The sequence below is a fragment of the Pristis pectinata genome, chromosome 4 (genome assembly GCF_009764475.1).
Source record: "Pristis pectinata isolate sPriPec2 chromosome 4, sPriPec2.1.pri, whole genome shotgun sequence".
In the NCBI taxonomy this organism is placed as follows: Eukaryota; Metazoa; Chordata; class Chondrichthyes; order Rhinopristiformes; family Pristidae; genus Pristis; species Pristis pectinata.
The window spans coordinates 20,601,826-20,612,243 of NC_067408.1; positions in this window are offsets into that span (position 1 = coordinate 20,601,826).

Below are 10,418 nucleotides of genomic sequence, written 5' to 3' on the forward strand. Positions count from 1 at the left end.
TACTGAAAAATTACTGAGGAGATGATTAGAAATATATAAGCATAATTAAAATGAGAAATTATTAACATAATTTAAAAGACCAATAAAATTAATAGGCTTGTTCTTAAACTAGTTAAAAGAAAACACCCATAAAATGCAATTTATGCTTTTCAACCTTGTCAGTCTTGGTGTAGCTGCTGCTACATGGTGGAAAAGGGCATATAATTGGCACCAACTAATCAGATCACTAGAAAAGGACGTTGTACTACAGATTGACTCACTTGCTAAAACATTAGTACTAATTTTTGGAGGATTTTCCAAAGGCATAAATGGAAAACATTCAACCTAATGATGAACATGAATGAATTTGTATTCATTTAAGCAATAATAATAAAAAAGAACTACAAATGAAAAGTTATTTAAGAAAGCATATGGATGAATTCTTTCTAGTTTCCTTTGTTGAGAGAATCATCAAAAATACTGTATCTGATTTAAAATTCGTCTGTTAAAGACAGAAGTTTTTACCATTAAGGCTGATGTCAAGTAATAATCCTGCTTTTATGCCTTGATTTCCTGCCAATAGTAAAACTGTGCACCAGGATCAGAAGATACAGGTTAAAAGTATGAATATACAAAACACACCTAGCTGTAATTATCCTGTGCTGCAAGCCTCCTTTCCTGTGGACTCATTTTCCTGTGGGAGCCCTTAATGAAGCATCCATGAACTTCTCTATGGGGAATTGCAGCCTTGAAGTAGCTGGTGAATTATCATTTTAAACTCTTCTGACTTGCTATTTAGTGAATTGCTTGGTAAGAGAATGGTCTCACCTCCATTGCCATACTTTAAACGTTGATATTTACCTTAAAAGACTAAACCTTCCTTTCCAATCTGGTGGAAGTTATGTGCTTACTCTTCAAAGATTATATTAAATATCTTTCCTATTTTGTGATAGAATCTGTGTAGAACAATCATCTTTTAATTCAATATCTGCTGTTTTTTAGTATTAATTGTGAAAGATAAAACTGTTATGTTTTATGATGGAATTTGTTCCATAGGGCATTCCCACTCCAGTCTTCAGAATGGAGGGTAATCCAGTTTGTGTAATCAATATCAAGAGGGTGTGGTATAACTATTTCATTAATACTTGAAAGAGGGATCCTTACTTTGAGAGGTTACTTCAACAGATGATAAAATCATTGTTACTTTACTCCTGACTTGAAAAAACTTCACGCAACCTGAGTTTACTTTCATTAAATATATTTAAGTGTCCTTCTTATCAAGACTGGGTATAGATGAGGTTCAACTTGTTAATTCAACTTGTTAATTTTCATACAACACAGTTTGGTTTTGGAGGCGATCAATCTTCACTACACTTGCTAAGTACTGTCATTTTTATTATCACTAATGAATCTCCCATGATATATTCAATCATTTGGCAGATTTATATTTTGAGCAGAGGAGCATAATACACAGTGTATTGTTATGTGACACAGATAATCTAAAGTACCATTGGTCATGAAGGAAAAGTGAAACAACACAATCTCCATCTGTCCCAGTGGTCCTATTAGGGTCATGCATAATGTGAAGTTAGCTAGTAGGGGCAGAAACCCCATCCATAAGCACTGTCATTAATGTGTTTTATGATTATGTGCACGTACTTAATGCTTGCATGTTTAATGTGCCCTCCAAAAGTGGTCAAATTTAAATTCCTGTTTATGCTCCAGTTTCTAGTAATTATCCACCACACTTCTCTGATGCTGTTTTTCCCTCTCTCACTTTGTACAATTTCCAGACACCTTTCTCTTCATGATGTTTATCTTTTTGATACTACAATTCTTCTCATTCTTGCTGTATGTTGATTTCATTTGATATATTTTTCGTTAGAATGCCTTCCATTCTGCATAGCAATCCTATACATTCTTACAATGGAGCCAATATCCATTTGAGAATGTTACGAACCAGCAACAAAAGAAACATACCGAGTCATGTATCAGTGTTAAAAACTACTTTATTAATAACTACTTATGATAATAAGAAAAATAAAAGTAAAAAGTAGTTAGAAGTAAAAATGTTAAATCTTAAACATTAACCCCAGAAACTAAACTCGAAGTGTGTGTGTGGCAAATTCCCAAACTCCAAGTCCAGGAATGGTTCTTGAAGTTCAGTTCAGCAAGCCATAAGGTGAAACGTGAGCAAAGGCTTCTTCAACAACCACCGTTGACTGAAGACAAAACGTAGATGTAGAGAGAAAATAGAGAGTAGTTACAAAATCCAAATGTTCCACTTTGAAACCCAAACGACACCTCAGTGTTTACTCAGCAGTGACCACTCCACCGCATCTTCCTCACCCTGAAAGGCACTCGAATCATCCACACAAATACCTGTTTCCTTCTACAGGTCAACAACAAAGTGAACTCCACTGCTTTGTTCCGAAGTATCTGCCACCCCGAAAAGCATCTGAAATGTGGCCGTCCACACAAATACCTGTTTCCTTCTACAGGTCAACAACAAAGTGAACTCCACTGCTTTGTTCCGAAGTATCTGCCACCCCGAAAAGCATCCGAGATGTGGCCATCCACACAAATACCTGTTTCCTTCTACAGGTCAACAACAAAGTGAACTCCACTGCTTAGTTCCGAAGTATCTGCCACCCCGAAAAGCATCCGAGATGTGGCCATCCACACAAATACCTGTTTCCCTCTACAGGTTAACGACAAAGTGGACTCCACTGGATTATTCCAAAAATCCATATGTGGATTGTAGTGACAGACACAGTTACTGTTTCTCATCCATCGATAGAGAAACTAGCAGGCTGGTGTCTCTCTCTCTCCTCCTCTGACTCCTCCAAAAACGTCCTTATCTTCTGTTGTCGTCATCACGCCAACACACACACACACACACACACACACCACTATGCTCTATCTTAAAGGGACATTCACCAATAGTAACCTAGTCCGTAACAAGAATGCATCAAATTGATGAGCAATGTATATGGGTTGGAAGTGGGTACTGAGATAAGGAAAGAAAGAGTATGTCACAAAGGTACTGACATTTTTGTGGGTCAAGCATGATCTTGGATAGGGTACACATGTTGGCATAGCGTGAGAGGTTTGGTGCCAGGAGAAAGTAAATGATAAATCATTGGAGTGTATGTGATGTGGACCTTACTTAAAAACTGGAAGTAAGGAAAACGAGGCTCATGATCATTTGGGAAATAGCTGGAATGTCTGTGTAAGCTTGGTGACATGTCTCTTGGTGAACTATGACTCTAATATCATTCCCTAAACTGGGCTCTTAGATTTGTGGTTGCCTGTTAACATCTGATCATTTAGAAGGTGAGAGAATACCTGAGACCATGCTGGCGAGCTAAGGAGTGCCCATGTTTTCAAGTATAGAATAGGCGCTCTCTGAGATCATGGCAGTAGCAGCAGGAAGGGCCATAGAGTCACAAAATTGTTAGCTAGATCATAGAATCATAGAAGGAGGCCACTCAGCCAATCAAGTCCAGATTAGCTTCATGCTGGAGCAATCCAACTAATCCCATGCCCCAGCCCCTGCCCCCCACAATCCTGCAAATTCTTACTTTTAAGATACTTACCTAGCTTTGTTTTACATGTTACAATTGAATCTGCCTCCATTACTATCCCCCAGTAGTGCTTCCCAAACCTAACCACTCACACAGTTGGAAATGTGTGCCCAGTTCTTAAATACTAACACTTGGTAAGTATGAAATGGAATAATAACACAAACCAATTCAACGTATCTTTGTTTACTTAGGAAAGGATGCATCACTGATAAGGCCAGCATTTATTACTCAAGCATTTTTGAGTGGCTGGGAAGCGAACAGGATGAATTTGTGACTAAATGAAAAACTTATGAATTCGTTAGGTTGTGAAGCTCACCCCTTTAGAATTTGAAGTGACTTCTGAATAAACAAGAAGCCAATAAGGACAGGTTATGTTATCAAATCCACTGGATGACATGCACTGAATCAGCTCTTAACTTATGTGTCTGAAATATCATTTCCGAGTTGCACCTCATTCTTGTTAGAAACTTTGTTGTTTGAGTTTATATATTAGCAGGAAGTGAATTCTATAGATGTATTTGAGGAGGGGCTGGACAAGCATATGGGAGAAAACAGAATAGGTTACAATGGTAGAATTAGCTGTGGAAAGATTTGAAGGCCTTGGATAGAACATGAATACTTGACTGGTTGGTCGGGCCAAATAGCCTGTTTCTGTGGTGCGCACACTATCTATTCTAGGAGACTGAATCATAAAGATGGAATTTTCTTCCAGTCTTTACCCTACAACACAGATTATTGTAGCTATGAAGCCAAGCATCTTCCTGGTCCACCTCAAATTTTGCAATTGTACCATTTTCTAAATACCTCCCTCTAATGAGAGATGATGCCTATTTTCAGCTTAAATAGAAGCAGAAAATGCTAGAAATACCCTGCATTTGTGGAGAGTGCAATAGAGCTAACATATCAGGTCAGTGACCTGCCATCAGCACTAGGAAAAGTTAGAAATCAAACTTGTTTTAGGTTACAGAAAGGGAGAGAGGTGCAGAAAACAAAGGGAATGCCTGTGATTGGTGGAGATCAAGAGAGATTGCAGGATACAAATGGTAGTAGTTATGACTGAGAGTGGTTGGTGAAAACTTGTTAACCACAGCTGATCAGTCAGGTGAAGATGAATGAAAACAAAGACAAGGGGGAAAAGCCATGGAGCATTGAGGGATACAAAACTGCAGATACCGGCAGTCTGATATTAAACAGAAAAACTCAGCAGATGAGGCAGCATAAATAGAAAAAGAGAAATGGAGTTAATGTAACTGGTTGGTAACCATTCTCTACAGATGTTGCCTGACTAGATGAATATTTACAGCATTTTCTGTTTTTATTTCAGATTCCAATTTTGTTGTTTCTTTATTTCAGATTCCAGCTTTGTTAATTCTTTTTGTTTTTCATTTCTGTTTTTGGGATATGCTAGTTTAAACTTCACTTAGCACTTATATTATGGAATATGCTAATTACCAATGTCTTGTACTACTGCCACACCTAATTTATAACAATATACAGTAAAACTCTGATAACCTCTCACCCCTGGGACTTTGATAATGTCAGGCTAGCAGATTTTCTGAAATATTGGATGTTACTTCTATTAATAACCAAACACACCTTTATTTTACATGTTACACGGTAGTAAATAAATTTTCCAGCAAACTCAGTGAGTTTGAAAGGAGCAGGAAATACACAAGCAATCTAGACCCTGACTCCGGCCACAAATCTACCCACTCTCCTGACCCTTGGTGTTCCAGACTCCAACTCCAGAACCAGCAGCACAGCATTCCACCATCCAGACACTGGCCCTGCTACATTCCAGATCTTGGCTCAGGTCACACATCCCACTCTGGAACCTTGGCTCATATTCTGGACTAAAGAGTGAGCCAGATGCCATATCAAATGTATTTCTGAACAACTGAATGCTAGTTTATCGGAATATTACCATAAGTAATTTATTAGTTTGAGCAGTTTTGGAATGGTAGAAAAATCTACTCTAAGGAGCAATATAGTGCCACTGACAGTAATGTTGGAGCAATTGGGGGGGGGGGGGGGAGAGTTGGTGAAGGGAGCATCATAATCTCCACCTGGTATCTTAAAGTCAATCAATGTGGCTTTGGAGGACTGCAACCCCATCGTTCTCAGGAACCTTTTGTCACTTGCCATTTCCCAGCTAAGCATTCAGACCAGGGAAGCCTGCATTTCTTAGTTCTCAGCTCAATCACCTTCCCGCCATGCCAGCCAAATCTTGGGCTCCACCCCTCCATTCAGTTAAACTTAATTCTGCAGCTTGCTGACTGTTACCAGTAGAATGTCCTTGAGGTTCATTTACAATGAGTCATACATAGCTGCTGTCTTAATCTTCGAATCCTTACAGAGGGTAAGGCTAAATCTGATGGATGTTTATTTGCAGAGGGTAAAGGGACAAAAGTGCAAGAGACACAAGAGACTGCAGATGCTGGAATCTGGAATAACAAACAATTTGCTGGAGGAACTCAGTGGGTTGGGGGGAGGAATTATTAAAATTCTGGGTCAAAACCCTGCATCAGGACAGAAATGTAAACTTCTTATTAACCTCTTTCTGATTATAAGGAGAGAAAATTATATAACACTTTAGCTTAAAAAAAAACTTGATGGCTTCCCCCAATTCAGTAAATCGCTGACCAATACAAGTATTTAAGAGTTTGGTTAACATTGCCCGGGGTGCTATCCAGATTAGAAAATTACAAAACTTCTCTTGTCAAAACTGTTCAATGGCCACTGCTTATAGTGGACATATAAAACCAGCATTAGCTGTGATCCTTCTGTGGTATTATAGCCAGTTAACACTCAACTTCCAACATTAATAAAGAAGAATACTGTATACCAAATGCTGTATGTGGAACAGTCTCTTGCAGAATAGCCACAAGGCTTAGCAGCTCAGCACTCATGGAAATTGGTGGTGGGGGTGAAACTCTCCTCTGGCATTCCAGTTAAAAGGATGATGATTGTGTTAATTCGAGGCCAATCTTCTCAATGACATCACTATGCCCCTTGATATCATTGCACAGATCTTTGAACAGATCTGCCTATTGCTCTCAAAGCCTATCTAGAGATGGTTGTTAAGTGCTCACACGAAATTCATTTTTCCAATCTACTTGGCCTTCTGTGAAATAAAATCAGAAAATGCTGGAAGTACTCAAAAGGTCAGGCAGCACCTGTAGAAAAAGCAGTTAACAAAAGGTTTTCAACCTTAAATGTCACCCCTACTTCTCCTTTCACAGATGCTGCTTGGCCTGCTGAGTGCAGCATTATTTATTTTCATTTCTGATTTCCAGCATCTGCAGTTTTTTGATTTTCGTGGTGTCTCTGTGTGTAATTGGCTATAATTGATAACATTACTTTCTAGCCATTATGAGAAACTACAAATTGCATCTGATCCATGTCTCACCAGAATATGCCTTCAGAAGCAGTATACGTTTCACTAACACTGCTGATCCATTTAACTTATATATCTCTGTCCCCAATTTTAATGATGTTCATTCAGATATACTGATCATTTTAAATTGCTGTATTGTCCATTTTGCTGTTGGTGGCAATATTTACTCTTTCTTAAGGCTGTTCATCAGCTTCAGTGTCATTCAAGCCTCTCCTTTGTGGCTCAGTTTTACCAGTGTTTCCCTTACACTAAGAAATATTTCACTGACATTAATCAGGGTGGCTGACCTAGGTCTTGGCCTTACACACGGAGGCAATAGGGCTTCTTTTCTTGCCATCATTGATGCTCTAAACCAGCATTTTTGTGATGGATGATCACTGTTACATCAGTAATAGTTTTTCCTCATGTCTTGCTTTAGACACCAAACTTGCTAATGTGCCATGGGCTTAGTTTTGGAGCCCCAGTTTTGTTGCATACATACATCCCATTAACCCTCATGTGGTGCACTAGCTGTAAAACTGATGTCTTTGTTTAGAAACTATCTGCATTTGTGTGGTGACTTTACAAACATACTCAAGTATTGTCTAGGATATTCAACAATTTACATCGAATTTGTTAATTCATATATGAACTTACTTTTCAATGCTGAATTAAGAAAGGTGCCAGCATTAGAATATTGTAACAAATTTATTAAAGCCACTGTATAATCATAATAATTATACCTGACATTTGGTTCTGGTTCAAATTTTAACTGCTATCTCCAGTGGTGATTCTGCAAATAATATATTGGTTCATTAAATAAGACACCTTTGATCCTGCATATTATTGGAAGATCTGCTAAAATAGCACATGTAACTCAGCCCATCTTTATCTGTAAGTTTGCTTTCTTGAATTCTCAATTGACCTCATTTTGACCAACTACCATTTTGCCCTCACCTTCAATTTCACCAGTGCTCTTAAAAAAACATTTCCATTTGCTCCATGTAAGAACCCAAGACCTCCAAGCTTTTTGTAGTTGCCAAGGTTTTTGATGAGGTCGAGTCTGAGCTGCCATCTTCCATCATTCTCACTATTCTAAGCTAGACAATAACTAAAATCCCATCACACCTAATTAGGAGATTGAATTTACCATGACTCATCAAGTCATTACTTGGATATATACAATTCCTAGATGCCTTGAAGGACATCATTGCCATGGGCAATTTCAATTTTTTTTTCATCCTCTTCTTGTTGCCAGTCTGTTGTTTGTACTCTGAAATTAACAAAAAACTGCTGTAAATACCTAGCTGGTCAGACAGCACCTATAGAGAAAAATAAGAGTTCATATTTCAGGTTGATGACCTTTCATCAGTTGCTATTAAGTATTTTCTAGCATCTTCTGTTTATACTTCTGATTTCCAACATATACACTTGCTACTTTTTGATTTCTACTTTTCGATTAGTATCTGTATTATTTTGGGTTCTTACTGTATTAACATACAATGCATGGAAATAGTGTTCTAAAAGACCAGCCTGGTTTTTTCAAAGTTCTTGGGCATGTGCTCAATGGTAAACACATGATCAAATACATGTCAAACGTATTTATATGGACTGCAATTAATATGTCATTTGAAATTTCTCAGTTGGGCACAATACCACGGTACATTCTATAACCATGCACCAGCAATTTCAATGATTGACTCTCCTGCTTTACGGAATGGAAGAATCCAATAATATGGTACCTGGATTAGAGGGAATGTGCTACTAGGAGAGGTGTGACAAATTTGGGTTGTTTTCTCTGGAGGCTGAAGGGAGACCTGAAAGAAGTTTATAAGATTATGGGAGGCAGAGATAGTAGACAGCCAGTATTTTTCTCCCAGGATCGAAATATCTAATACTAGAGGGCTTGCATTTAAGTTGAGAAGGTGTTATGTACCAGCAACAAAAGAAACACACCGAGTCATGCATAAGTGTTAGAAACTACTTTATTAATAACTACTTATGACAATAAGAAAAAAATAAAAGTAAAGATGTTAGAATGTTAAAAGTAAAAATGTTAGATATTAAACCTTAACCCCCAAAACTCAACTCGAAGTGTGTGTGTGTGGCAAATTCCCAAACTCCAAGTCCAGGAATAGTTCTCAAAGTTCAGTTCAGCAAGCCATAAGGTGAAACTTGAGCAAAGGCTTTTGCAAAACCACTGTTGACTGAAGAGAAAATGTAGAGAGAGGATAGAGAAAAATTACAAAATCCAAATGTTCCATGATGGAACGCATACGACACCTCAGTCACTGATGATCTCCACTGCTTTGTTCCGAAGTATCTGCCACCCCGAAAGGCATTTGAGACGTGGCCGTCCACATAAATACCTGTTTCCTTCTACAGGTTAACGACAAAGTGGACTCCACTGGATTATTCCAAAAATCCGTCTGTGGACTGTAGTGATAGACACAGTTATTGTTTTTCATCCATCGATACAGAGACCAGCAGACAGTGTCTCTCTCCTCCTCTCTCTCCTTCTGACTACCAAAACGTCAGCATGCTGTTATCTCCTGTGTTGTCGTAATAACACCCCCCCCCCCCACATACACACACACTACTGTACTATGTGTTAAAGGGACATTCACCAAATATAACCTAATCCATAACAAAGGGGTAAATTCAAAGGAGATGTGCAGGGCAGGTTGGAATTGAAATTGGTTTATTATTGTCACTTGTACCGAGGTACAGTGAAAAACTTGTCTTGCATATCATTCGAACGGATCAATTCATTACACGGTGCATTGAGGTAGTAGAGGGTAAAACAATACAGAATGTAAAGTGCTAAGAGAAAGTGCAGTGCAGGCAAACAATAATGTGCAAGGTCATAACGAGGTAGATTGTGAGGTCTAGAGTCCATTTTATTGTACTAGGGAACCATTCAATAGTCTTATAACAGCGGAATAGAAGCTGACCTTGAGGCTGGTGGTATGTGCTTTCAGGCATTTGTATCTTCTGCCTGATGGAAAAGAGAGAGAATGTCCCAGGTGGGTGGGTCTTCGATTATGCTGGCTGCTTTACCGAGGCAGTGAGAAGTATGGAGGTGAGGCTGGTTTCAAGTTTATTTTACACAGAGAGCAGTGGGTGCCTGGAATGCACTGCCTGGGGTGGTGGTAGAGGCAAATACTATAGAAGTGTTTAAGAGACTCTTGGGTAGGCACATGAATGTGCAGAGAATGGAGGGATACGGACGTTGTGTAGGCAGAAGGGATTAGTTTAGTTAGGCATTTAATTACTAGTTTTAATTAGTTTGGCACAACATTAAGGGCCGAAGGGCCTGTTCATGTGCTGTACTGTTTTAGTAAAGAGCAATCTTACATTCAGATCACATGGTAATTCCGAAGGATATTTGGAAACGCGAAAACCACAAGGTGGATTGCAAATCAATCTATTTTGCAAGGAGACAAACACAAAATTCAATAGCTAACATATATTTC